The 14,278-nt window shown below is 40.2% G+C and overlaps 1 protein-coding gene across 8 annotated transcripts in view; it reads right to left on the reverse strand.

Annotated features, from left to right (window-relative positions):
• GGACT (gamma-glutamylamine cyclotransferase) overlaps positions 1-14,278 on the reverse strand; it is a 55,938-nt gene that overhangs the window by 20,535 nt on the left and 21,125 nt on the right. Inside the window, exon 2 of one of the 8 annotated variants that reach the window (XR_004899902.1) lies at positions 4,156-8,419. The exons of the other annotated variants lie outside the window; for them this stretch is intronic. The gene's annotated coding sequence lies outside the window, so the exon portion shown is untranslated. Of the gene's footprint in view, positions 1-4,155; positions 8,420-14,278 lie in introns of those variants that run through there. 8 annotated transcript variants of the gene reach the window in all.

The raw sequence follows: 14,278 nt of genomic DNA on the forward strand, positions 1-14,278 counted from the left end.
AGCCTTTAAGCAGACTCATCAAGAAAAAGAGAAAGACCCAAACAAACACAATCAGAAATGAAAGAGTAGAGATTACAACAGATACCACTGAAATACAAAGGATTGTAAGAAATTACTACAAAGAACTGTATGCCAAGAAATTTGAAAACCTAGATGAAATGGACAACTTTCTAGAAAAATATAATCTTCCAAAACTCAGTAAAAAAGAAGCAGAAAGCCTGAACAAATCAATAACAGCAAAAGGAATTGAAGCAGTAATCAAAAAACTCCCAACACACAAAAGCCCAGGACCAGATGGTTTCACAGGAGAATTTTACAAAGCATTTAAAGACGAGCTAACCCCTATCCTTCACATACTACTCCAAAAAATCCAGAAAGATGGGAGACTCCCAAACTCTTTTTATGAGGCCAACATCATCCTAATTCCAAAACCAGATAAAGACACAACAAAGAAAGAAAACTTGAGGCCAATATCACTGATGAACATTGACAGTAAAATCCTCAAGAAAATACTGGCAAACCGCATCCAACAATACATTAAAAAGATCATACACCATGACCAAGTGGGATTCATCCCAGGGATGCAAGGATGGTACAATATTCGCAAATCAGTAAATGTAATACATCACATAAACAAAAGCAAAGACAAAAACCACATGATCATATCAATAGATGCAGAAAAAGCATTTGATAAGGTACAGCACCCATTTATAATAAAAACACTCAGCAAAGTGGGAATTGAAGGAGCACTCCTCAAATAATAAACACCATATATGAGAGACCTACAGCCAATATCATACTCAATGGGCAAAAATTAAAATCTTTTCCACTAAGATCAGGAACAAGACAAGGCTGTCCACTTCCACCACTTCTATTCAATATAGTACTAGAAGTTTTAGCCACAGAGATCAGACAAGAAAAAGAAATAAAAGGCATCCAAATCAGAAAGGAGGAAACAAAACTGTCACTGTTTGCAGATGACATGATAGTGTACATAGAAAATCCTACAGACTCCACCAAAAAACTGCTTGACGTAATAAATGAATTTGGCAAAACAGCGGGATACAAAGTCAATATCCAGAAATCAAAGACATTTCTGTACACCAACAATGAAACAGCAGAAGCAGAAATCAAGGAAAAAATCCCATTTGAAATAGCAGAAAGAAAAATAAAATATCTAGGAATAAACCTAACCAAAGAGGTAAAAGACCTGTATTTAGAAAACTACATAACACTCAGGAAAGAAATCAAGGAAGACACATACAAATGGAAACATATACCGTGTTCATGGATTGGAAGAATTAATATCATCAAAATGTCCATACTACCCAAAGCAGTTTACACATTCAATGCAATACCTATTAAAGTACCAATGGCTTATTTCAGACATAGAACAAACACTTCAAAAATTTATATGGAATCATAAACGACTCCAAATAGCTGCTGTAATTTTGAGAAAGAAGAGTAAAGTAGGAGGGATCACAATACCTGACACTAAATTATACTACAAGGCCACTGTAATCAAAACAGCCTCATACTGGCATAAAAACAGGCACATAGACCAATGGAACAGAACAGAGAGCCCAGAAATAAACCCAAGTCTCTATGGTCAATTAATATTTGACAAAGGAGGCAGCAACATAAAATGGAGTAAAAATAGCCTCTTCAACAAATGGTGTTGGGAGTACTGGACAGCCACGTGCAAAAAAATGAAACTTGAGCACCAACTTACACCATATACAAAAATAAATTCAAGGTGGATAAAAGACTTAAATATAAAACATGACACCATTAAAGTCCTAGAGGAGAACGTAGGTAGGAAATCTCAGATATTTCCATGCAGAAACTTTTTTACTGACATGTCCCCTAGAGCAAGGGACATAAAGGAAAGAATAAACAAATGGGACCTCATCAAAATTAAAAGCTTCTGCACAGCTAAAGGAAACAGTATCAAAATTAAAAGAGAACCAACTGTATGGGAAAACATATTTGCCAATGATACCTCAGACAAGGGTTTAATCTCCAAAATGTATAAAGAATTCACACTACTACCCTCTAAGAAGACAAGGAACCCAATTAAAAATGGGCAAAGGACTTGAACAGACACTTCTCCAAGGAGGACATATAGAAAATCCAAAGACACATGAAATGATGTTCAATATCGCTAGCTGTCAGAGAGATGCAAATTAAAACCACAATGAGATACCACTTCACACCAGACAGAATGGCCATCATAAACAAAGCAACAAACAACAAGCGCTGGAGAGGGTGTGGAGAAAAGGGGTCCCTAGTGCACTGTTGGTGGGACTGCAGAGTGGTACAACCACTATGGAAAGCAGTATGGAACTTCCTCAGAAAACTACAAAGGGATCTGCCTTTTGACCCAGCAATTCCATTGCTGGGACTTTATCCTAAGAACACTAAAACACCAATCCAAAAGAACCCATGCATCCCAATGTTCATAGCAGCACAATTTACAATAGCCAAGTGCTGGAAGCAACCTAAGTGCCCATCAGTAAATGAATGGATCAAAAAACTATGGTACATTTACACAATGGAATTCTATGCAGCAGAAAGAAAGAAGGAGCTCCTACCCTTCGCAACAGCATGGATGGAACTGGAAAGCATTATGCTAAGTGAAACAAGTAGGCAGTGAAAGACAAATACCAATATGATCTCACCTTTAACAGCAACCTAAACAACAAAACAAAGAAACAAGAAAAATATAACCAAAGACACTGAAATAGAGGAAAGGCTGAGAGTGACCAGAGGGGAGAGAAGAGGGAATTTCAGGGGACAATGGGAAGGGTTTACAGGAACAAATTTAAAGGACACATGGACAAAAACTAGGGGGAGGCTGGATTGGGAGTAAAAGGGAGAAAGCTGTACTTGAACAATGATTTTAGGAAAAAGCATATGTGCTAGATTATATTTTTCTTATGAAGCCCTTTAAAAATAAAACAAAAAGGAATATTCTACATAATAAATGGGAGATAGAATCAAGCCATATCAAGTATTGGTTGTGATCTTAATGATTTTTCAAAGCCAAGAATACCTGTGAAGATGGTATTACATAGAAATGATCATGGTTAGGCCATGGAGTGTTAATTATGACTGCAGAAAATCAGTTGAGTAACTTTCTTCTTGCAGAAGATGACAGCTTATTTCCATAAAAAAAAGTGGCAATAAAAATTAAATTTCTTTTCTAGGAAGTAATAATGATAAAATATAATTGTATACATTTTATTTGTAAAATTGTATCCTTTATATTAGTTTGAGAATAGTTACTTATATAATAAAAAAGAAACTTAATATTCAGCATTTCTGGCTCCTTTCACAAGAAAAACACCATTACCTTTTTGATTGTTTTTTGAACACACACAGATCCTTCAGGAAGAAACTTACCTCTGGGGGGATTGAGAAAGGATGGGAGTTAAGCACTGAAACAAGCAATTAATTCCCATTAGAGGATTAAGTTCACTCAAGTTCTCATTGAGTCAGAAAAACAAACTGTGAATAAAATCATGTACAACCAAGAGGTTACTTGTCAAAGTTAATAAATTAGAGAATAGAAGGGCAAACTCGAATGCACAGAAGCTGAGCAGCCACATGAAGCACTAGCAAGGAAACTGGTGGGGTTCTGTATTCATGGGACAATATCCACCATTCTCAAGATGCTTTAGAAACATGGGAGGTAGGGTAGGTATAATTTTTGCCATATGGTACTGTCCTCACTCTAATATATGTAGTCCATGAAAAGAAGTCTAAAAGCATTTTCCACCCTGTTATGTCACCTTCTCTATGCACGATTTCCCTATAGTACCTTATCATTAAGACATGTGAGACATTAACATTCAATGTAGTGAATTTTACTTTTTGGGTTTTAGAATTGATTCTAAATAAATTCAAGCAATATCTCTATAAACAACTTTACCAACCTATAAAGTACTGAGTGGGAGACCACTACTGTGAGCAGGACTTGGGAATCAAAGGACCCACAAGCCAAACCCTTCCCCACACCAGGCTGGTCTGGAATAATGTGGATATCCAGGGGTCAGCACAGAGGTGGAACAGGCTCAGATCTAAAATAAAGTTTCACTTCAGCAAAGCTGGCTAGTTTAACATTGTCAATATTTAAGAAAACAAAAACACTCATGAAAATGTCCATCTGGCCTGGCACTGCTTGAAATGCCTGTCACTTATTCAGCAGTTTTCTTTCCTGAAACACAGTCCATCTACAGTTTCATATTTCAGCACTTAAGCAGAAATCGAAAATCATCACGAGTGCTTTGCATAGTTGTTAGATTTTTCCTGCTCAGTATTTTTTCTTAGCCACCTGGTGGTAAGGGTGTAAAAGGCAGAATTTAATTTAAGTGTTTATTATGCTAGTTTACAAATTAGAAATACACATATGCCTGGGCCACATTTAGAAACATACGTACCTCGTGAACCAAACAAAAAAAGGGCTAGTATTTAACTCTTCTTAAATCAGTCTGCAAGAGGATTTAAATGGACACCAGCTTCTACCATAAAAACATCCTTCAAAAAATATTCATCCTGTATGCGTTAAAATTTAATGATATGAAGAAAGGTTAGTAAAAGCTGTGTGTCATCACTTCAAACTGTTTTCTCCAAGCAATAAAACGTCAAGGTACTAGTAATGATTACTGCCTGTTGTCAAGTCAAGACTGTGTTAGAGAAGACAGGTATAATGACTGGATTTGAGTTGCATAAAATTAAGGCCTCTGAGGAGCCTGCTCTGCCACTCACCACTGGCTGGAGAATGAACTGCTTCAGAACCAGAAATGCCTGTCCCAAAGAACAGCCAGGGAAGCCCCCTCTTATCTGTCTTTCCATTTGCTATAAAAATTAGCTTTCATCATTCAATGTCTTATGTCAAAGTCAGCTCCAGCAGAATCATGGCTCCACCAAATTTATGAAGAGCATCTGTCAAAATGAGTAGTTTCACAACTGCTGCCCTAGTCCCCACTTGGCCACAAGTGGCAACAATGGGCAGGGGCCTTTAGCAGATGTAGATGTTAGTAAATGAGGTCAAATCTTTAAAAAAGCATATAGGATGTTGTCTGTGACTGCTCTAAAGAGAATTTTTCTTATTTTACAGAAACCTTCTCACATCTCAGTCAACTACCATTTCTCTCCCTTCCTACTGTATGTAACATTATTTTCCCTTGAGAAAATGCCTGGGTATCTGATATAGTTACACATTAATTCTTCAGAAGTTTCTTAGAACTGTAGGAAACAGGTGAAAAAACAAAATGCCTTGAACTTTAAACTAGAGTGCAGCTTGCTCAAACGAAGTACTTAAGGTCATGTCACTCTCCCCTTAGAGTGGCTGGAGGGCGATGGGCCAGGGAGGGCTCAGCTGCATCCTGTGGGTGCTTTGATGCTTTCACTCTCTTGCTTGCTAGTTTCTTTATAGCAATGACAAGGGCTTCCTGCCCAGGCAACCCCACTGAATACCCTGGAAAGTTTATGGCAAAACACCTTTCTTACATTAACCAAGCAGCTTGGGTGAAATGGCGGTACCTTTGAAATAAAGACGTTCGGGTCTCCACTCCCAGTCACTCCCTCAAACTCTGGACCTTTGTGGGACCCCGAGAACAAACCAGCGTTTCATGGTCTCTGGTACACACTAAGGCCTCTGAATGCTCCCTCAGCGACCATTCTGTGGGTTTTTATTCTTTAGCAATGACAAAAACTTTTAAAAAGAAAGATTTTTAATGCCATACCACTTTAATAACGATTGTGTTGCCATTTTAAAAACATACAGTGACAGGCAAGGGAGATGACTGTCTCCCAGGAGGGCTCTTAAAAGTCTGGAAAGGAGCAGCAGGAAAATCCCCAAACACCGAGTCAGGGAAAGGGTTTTATGGAAATGGAGGCTGCTGAATTGGCAGGGCCTGCCACGGACACTGCCCTAAATACCAGGCACAGCTGGGAGTGGAGGTGCTACCAGCCCCCACAGTTCCCAGCAGGAGGCACAGAAAGCTCAGGAAAGGCCTGGAACCGCCAGCCAGAGTAGAGCGCGGTGGAGACATGGGGTCTGGCAGCAGGTCTAAGATACAACGAGAAGGTGCCAGGAGTTATCACCTCAAAGTGCCTACCTGCCCTGTGGGCATGGCTTCAGAAACAAGGGCTTTACCTGTGGGCCCACCTGTGGCTGAAAGGGGAAAATAAAAATAATGCTGGCCACCACAACTGAGAGCATTTACTGTGTGCCTGACCCTTGCTAAATGCTTCACTTATATTTTCAAGTTAATACAACTCAGAGATTTCACTCCCTAGCTTCTCCCCATTTTACAGGTGGGGGAAATAAGAGATGAAGTGACTTTCCACAGGTTCCCCAATTAAAGACAACAGAGCAGATGGGTCTGCCTTCACACCTTCTTCCTGCCCTACAAAGGCTCTCCCCTCAGTCCTGTGAAGAGGGTGCTCCTCTCATCCTCAGAACAGGACCAGCTTTCAGCCACCAGAGGGCCCCTGGTAGCTGGCTTGGGCCACTGCCCCACACCAGATTCCATATGTATCTTCACCTAGAAGGTACCCACAGGCACTTACTGAGCACCAAACAAACACCGGTGCAGTCAGTCTGGAGAATCAACACTCAAAAGCAGCCACTATCCTGGAATTCTTAATAATTTTATCTCAACTTGCGTAAGCAAAGCCTGATGAAACACCAGAGCATCTTCTAGAGAGCAGGGGTGGTCCATGCAGCCCCACAGGCAGACACCACTCTCAGTGCACTACAAGCACGGAACCCTGGTAGACCCATGACGGATGGGATTCAGTGAGACTAGAAGTGAGGGCAAGGTGACATGTTACATGTATGACTTTGCCAGCCAGTAAAGGCCACACTTTCCATTCCAAGCAAAACTTGCTTTGAACACTGGAAAAGGCAATAGAATTCTACGAAATACTAACAACCAAGGAGCTCTATCCTAATCTTCCTTACATGGGGTACTTCCCTGTACCAGACCACCACACACAATGAAGATGGTGACACAGAGGGCAAGAGTGACTCAGAACCCCAGAGTTTCTCTACCTCTCAGTCTTTGCTCCATCATCAGGAACTGATGGTGGGCAACGTTGGTAGAATGTACACATGTCAAGAACTGAAATAAATACAGTTGAGATAGTTTTAAGCAGAGTTTCTAGTTCTGGTAAGAATAAAATACATATGCATGCACAAGTTCTGCGATATTATCATTTCTGTGATTTCACATGTATTAAAAAATACTCCTATATTTGTATTTAAATTAAAATGGACATTACACAATATAAAGATGAATGATAAACTGAATGCTAAGAATTTAATATAATAGTAATAAAACTATAAATAAAATAATACTGATGAAGTAATAACTAAAACACCATGACAAATCAAAAGAGAAAGACCAAAGGAAAAACACTTCATATTTTAGTGTCTTATAACTGTACTCTTTCTGATTCTGAACAAGGGACCCTGTATTTCTCTCTAAACTGTTTTTCAAATCAAGAGCTGAAAGGCAGGGATCAAACCTTTTCTTCCTTTCACATCTTCCATATCAGCCAGCACAGTTGAGTGCATGCAGTAGGCATTTAATCAATACCTGCTACACTAAAGCAAGTGGTTATCCCCTCTCAGTCCAAATTCCTGAAGAGATCCTGCAGGTCTTCAGTCTTTTTGTAATTTCTCAATTTCTCCTTGTCACAAAAAAACCCCACCAGTTCAAATACTGCTCCAGGTATAAATTTACAGGAATTGAATTCATTCCTGTGGCTCTGCCACCATTTCCTTCAGATGTCCTCTCCCAGAGGCAAAGTCCAGGGAGAGCAAAGTGCTCTGGAGCCCGAGACTCTGACATGGGGCCAGTTACTCCCTGCCCTGCCCCCAGCCTCCCTAGAGCAGGGACAGTGGTATACACCCATATAGCCTTATAGAGCTAAAAGGCCATCTAGAACCTGCAAAACTAATCTCTAGAGACAGCAGTTAGATCAATGGGGGCAGGAGTGTGGAGGCGACACATTCTAGGAAGATGGCAATGTTCTTGTCTTTTGTCTAAATCACCAACCTGTGCACTTAATGTGTCAGTTTTCTTGCATGTAAATTATACCTCAAAGAAAGTGAACCTAAAAAGATTCAGTGAGATCATGGAGGGAGGCAATTTGCAGGCCATTAGGTCTGGAATTATTCTTACCAGTTTATATTCTTATCTGAGCTCAACATACTTCACAGTCCCTAATCAATAGGAAAAAAAAAAACACTCCACATATCTTTTATTTAGGATTTTCACAAGCATTCAAATATTCCCAAAGTATCTCTGAAGCAGATTTGTAGTAGCCTTCCTTAAACTCCATCACTTTCTGGAACCCAACATTCAAGACAAGGCAGAGTAGCCTGTAATGGCCACCTGGAGTCCTAGAAGGGAAGCAGCAAACAGTCCAGTCCCAGTGTGCTGGAGGGTGCAGTGCCTCTTGAGGAACAGGGGCGGGGACTGGGATGAAGATTCAGGCCTCACGAGCTGTCGTTACCTATCCAGGGCCTGTCTGGACTGCCTGCTGACCAAGCCGAGGTATCCACGGTTGGCTACTAAGAAATGCAGCAAATGATTTGCCTTTTAGAATATTTTTGCAAGCCTGTTAGGGGAGAGCACAGCTTTTAACTTGCTTCCTGGCAGTTGCTCAAAATATATTTTTTCTGCCAGGAGCAAGCCCCCCAGTCAAAGGAAGAAGAGCCAAGAATCTGCATCTTATCAGAACCTGCAGTCCATTCTGATGGGCACAGGAAGGGACACTGGGTCTGGTTGAAGGCAGATAACTCTCACTTTATCCTGTATGCCTCCAATAGGTAATTTTTCTTTTCTTCTTAGTGACAACTCAGGCATTAAGTAGTGGAGGGACATGTAATGACTATCCATCAGTATATTATTTAAAAGGTTTTGTTTTTCAGAAACATTTTAAGGCTACATTAACTTAAAATGGCTTTTATTTGAATATTTTGCTTACGTGAGAACTGAGGAGTTTGGGAACAAACACAACTTAAAAATTTAAGTTGGAAACAACACAGAAGAATAATTACAAAATATCACACAAAGGCATTCCGTTCTAGGGGATTTGCTAGCAAAATACTCAAGAAATAGTGTCCCAGGTTCGATTCCCAGCCAGGGTACATGCCTGGGTTGCAGGCCACGGCCCCCAGCAACTGCATATTGATGTTTCTCTCTCTCTCTCTTTCTACCTCCCTTCCCTCTCTAAAAATAAATAAATAAAATCTTTAAAAAGAAATTAAAAAAAAAATACTCAAGAAAGAAGAGAACATATACCTGTTTAAGCAACTCTTACATGACCATTTTAGAAGTTAGGCCTACTCAAAAGAGATAAATAAAATTGTTGCAAATGCAGGTGAAGCCCCTAGCTAGGCCTAGGTCTAGGCCCCCTATACCTAATGTAATATTTCATAGCTTTGGAGAAACAAGTTTCCTAGAAGGAGCACAGGACAGAAAGCTGAAGGGTCAGATGTCAAAGCCAAGCCACTGCTGACCTTGGGCTGCCTTGCCCAGGCAAAGGGAGGCAAAGGCACAGCAGGTTGCAGGAGATGAATGTATGCTGGGCTTTCCTTGCTTGGTCTCAGGATCCACAGGAGAGCCAGCCAGAGCCCCCACTCACCCCGCTGTAACATGGCATAGAATGTGTTAGTCAGTGAGAAGACTGTAAAGTGAGTGCCAAATACAACTGCTAGATATCCTAGAACACCACCTATACTACACAAGGAACCCTGAGCACTCCCCCAAAACCAGCAGCACAGGTGGCCCCTAATCCAGCTCCCCTGCTGCCCACAGCCCAGCGGCATGACATCATCCAAACTTCATTTCCAGTGGGCTCTTCAATTTAGGGCTAAATTCTTTTGGTAGCAGTAACAGAATTTCTTTTGCCAAGAATATTATTAAAAAGCAGTTTAAAATTTCCAAAAAAGATGTTGCCTACCTGAAGATAGGTAGGCAGGAGTAATGCAAACCTGGAAAAGTTAACTGCCTCCATTAGTGCAAAAAAAGAATCACCCCAACACATACACACGCATCTACACATACACACACCCATTTTAAAGCATTTTTTAAAGATTTTATTTATTTATTTTTAGAGAGGGAAGGGAGGGAGATGGGCGGGAGGAGAGGGAGAAGGAGAGAGAGAGAGAGAGAGAGAGAGGGAGAGGGAGGGAGAGGGAGAGGGGGAGAGGGGGAGGGGGAGGGGGAGAGGGAGAGAGGGAGAGAGAGAGAGAAACATCAATGTGCGGTTGCTGGGGGTTTGGCCTGCAACCCAGGCATGTACCCTGGCTGGGAATCGAACCTGGGACACTTTGGTTCCCAGCCTGCGCTCAATCCACTGAGCTACGCCAGCCAGGACTTAAAGCATTTTTTTAAAAAAAGACTTTAAAAAATAAAAACAGAACTCAAAATCAAGCTTGATTGTTTTATTAATTACCTGTCTTCATAGTATGCAAATCCTTTTAGTGCTTTTCTAATTATCCCCAAACAAAACTCAATAAAAATAACAGAGACAAGTAAAAACTGAGTAACAAGTAAGGAGGGGAGTAGGAGAGGAAATCAAGGGCATGTTACTGAACATGCTCTAAAACGCTACTTTAAAGTGAATCCATTTACTCACATTCCTATGAGTGCTAAACACAGCTGGTCACTTTACTGACTGTGTCAGGAGTCTCTGAGTCCAAAACTTCTAGGAAAAATATGATGTGTTCCAGTGACAGGGGCTTCAGGGGAACTAATGGATGCATCAAATTAATTAAATCCAACCCTTTTTACACTATATTCCTCACTTCCCCTCCTCTCCTCCCAAAATCCCACTTTAATGTTACAACTGGGAGCAGCTGACAGAAAACCAGGGCCTTGGAGGCCAAGCACACCAATCTTCCTCAGAGTTTTCTCTAGTGTTTGGGGCTGGATCCCAGGACCCTAAATATTACTAAAAAATCTCAGAGTGGTCTGTACTTGGCTCTCAAAAAGCCCTTAAAATCCAACACACACTCTAGTCCTGGAAGAGCAAAATCCCTGTTAAAATATAAAAATCCCTTATTACTGCTTGGTAATTATCAGAGAATAGATGCTGCTGCATTCAGTTTAAATACTTTTTCAAACTTATTTCAAAAACAACAGAACACTAACTTTGTTTTTCAGTATGAAACTTTCCTTTTTAAGTTTACTGTGTTCTTTCATGATAAAGAGCTGGTATTAACAGTTTGTTAATATCTCAGGAATTCCCCCTAAAGAGGAAAAAAGCGATTCTTCACAAACCCCAGAGGGCCATGCTTCGCAAACCACCCAAAATTTAAAGGTTAACCAAAGTCCTACTTGGAGCCCCTTAAAATTGCAACTCTTGCCCTGGCTGGCGTAACTCAGTGTGGATAGAGCACGGGCTGTGAACCAAAAGCATCACAGGTTCAATTCCCAATCAGGGCACATGCCTGGGTTGTGGGCCAGGTCCCCAGTGGGGGCCATATCAGAGGCAACCACACATTGATGTTTCTATCTCTTTCTTCCTCCCTTCCCCTCTTTAAAAATAAATAAATGAAATCTTAAAAAAAATGGGACAACTAGCATAATCAATAAAATATATTTTTTTAAAAATTGCAACTCTTTACTGGTCCTTCGAATGTCCCCACCAAGAACCAGGACCCGAGGATCTGCTGTCCAGCATGAACCAGATGCAGAAGCTACAGGGGAAGGAGGAGGAAGGCAGGCTCAATAAACCAGGCCCTATTCTGACTGGTGTGGCTCAGTGGGTTGGGCTTGTACTGCAAACAACTGCAGGTTAATTCCATCCAGTCCCCAGTTAGGGGGCATGCGAGAGGCAACTGATTGATGTTTCTGTGGCACATCGATATTTTCTTCCTTCCTTTCTCCCTCCCTTCCCCTCTCTCAAAAAATAAATACATAAAATCTTAAAAAATATATAAATAAATAAACTGGGTCTTCTCTACCCCCAGAGCCTTTCTAGAGGAGAGAGAATTTTATCAGTGACCCAAACAAGTTGATCCTTCAAAACTCATACAGACTCTTGGCACTGTTTTTTTTAAAGTAATTTTATTGTATTTTTTAAAGACTATTTATTTTATTTTTGGGGGGGAGGGGGGGAGGGGGAGAAAGGGAGAGAAATATCAATGTGTAGTTGCCTCTCGCACGCCCCCTACTGGGGACTTGGCCCGCAACACAAGCATGTACCCTAGACTGGGAATCAAACCAGCGACCCTTTGATTTGCAGGCCAGCACTCAACCAGGGACTGACACTGTTTTAATATAACAATGACTTTAATTATTTTTGAATTAAGGAAATTATCTCTACTGTCATCTTGGAATAAAAACAGTTCTCCAGGTAGCTGGTTTCTGTCTCATGAATGGAAAAGACCAGTGTAGCCCAGGTGGGCTACATCTCCTCCCAAGAAGGAAAGGAGGGTCTTCTAGAACCTGTGTCTCCTAGTGTGTGAGAGAACAAGCACTGAAGCCACCCTGCATTTCCTCAGTTGTCTGGCCTGTTCTCCAGCCAGGCTTGCAGGGCCCATCCCTACTCTCCTCCATAGCAGGAATAGCTGCAAATGCTTCCCAGCCCTACCCAGATCTCTTGGGAAGAAAGAGAGGGAGCCAGGGGGAAAATGGCTTGAGCCCAGTTTGTTAATTTCACCTATTTCCTGAGAGAGGAAGAAAAGTCATTGTATGGGGCCTAATACATTCTCTCCCATCCTTCAGCAGTCCTGCAAGGCAGGTATTATTGTCCCATTTCACACACGGGAAACCAATGCTCAGAGGAGTTATTTAATTAAAACAGCATAGCTATTAAATGGAATGGCTCAGTCCAAAATCCACACACCTTCCCCCAACATACACTGTGGTCAACCACAAGAAAAACAAGGTTTTGGTGGTAGAAGATACTGAAGCTCTCCCTGGTTTTCATAGCCAATAACCATGGCACCATGTGAAAGTACTGTTGCTATTCTCTATCGGTGACACCTGTAGGAGGGGCTATGCTTTAAGCTCTTGTCCCTCCCATGCTCCCCCAGGGCATGAGAGTGAAGGCAGATTTTCCAGGGCTACAAAAGGCGCCAAGTGGTAATACAGTCATTCTCAGATTGAAGAACCTCCAATTAGAGAAGAGTTAAATGATACCAACTGGAAGCAAAAGGGCATTTTACAGGAGAATTTTTTTTTTAAAGTGATGGTGATTTCCCCTGGTTTAAGAGACCTGAGATTATAATAGCCCTGGGTAATGTGCAGACCTCGTTTGGATTCTGATTTGAACTTATTGACAGTAAAATGACATTTCTGAGACAATCAGGAAAATCTTGTAGGTATATCTAGGTAAACAATGACACCAGGAAAATCAAGGTTAAATTTTGGGGTATGGAATAATGGCATTATGATTCTATGAGAAAATACCCTTATTTTTTAGAGATAAGTATGGAAGTATCTAGGGTTCATGAAATATTATCATGTCTGATATTTTAAAATACTTCAGTAAATCAAAAGATTAATGAGGCATGTGTGGCAAAATCTTGGTAATTTATGAATCTGGGTGATAGATAGATGGAATAGTTGAAATATAGTCACTGCTTTTATAGATCTTCCCACTCCCACCAAAAAAAGAGAAAGAAAAATATTAACAATATAAGAAGTCAAAGAGGGAACATCACTATATATCACAGATGTTTAGAACGAATTACAAGGGATGCAGAAATTTTATACCAATAAATCTTAGAACTTAGATAAAATGAAAAATTTCTTAAAATGCACAAACTACTGAAGTTCACTATAGAAAAAATAGTAACCTAAATAGCTGTACATCTATTTATGAACTTTTACTCATAGTTAAAATTAAAAGCCTTGCATAGAGGTTGATGGTTTTGCTAGTGAATTCTACCAAACATTTATGGGAGAAATAATACACTTACTAAATAAAATTTTTCATACAAAGGAGGAAGGAACTCCTTTTATGAGGTCAATATTATCTGATAATAAAACCAAATAAAGAGACATTTGTAGAAAATAAAACTACTGGCTGATATCTCTTATGAACATACATGCAAAAGTCTTACACAAATATCAGCAAATCAAATCCAGCAATAAATAAAAAAAGATAATATATCATTACCATGGAATGTTTCATCCCAGCAATGTAAAGTTAGTTTAATATTTGAAAATCAACCAATGAACCTTCATATAAGCAGGTTAAAACAGAAAAACATTATGATGATCTACATAGATGTAGAGCAAGT

This window comes from Phyllostomus discolor, chromosome 11 (assembly GCF_004126475.2).
Source record: "Phyllostomus discolor isolate MPI-MPIP mPhyDis1 chromosome 11, mPhyDis1.pri.v3, whole genome shotgun sequence".
Taxonomy (NCBI): domain Eukaryota; kingdom Metazoa; phylum Chordata; class Mammalia; order Chiroptera; family Phyllostomidae; genus Phyllostomus; species Phyllostomus discolor.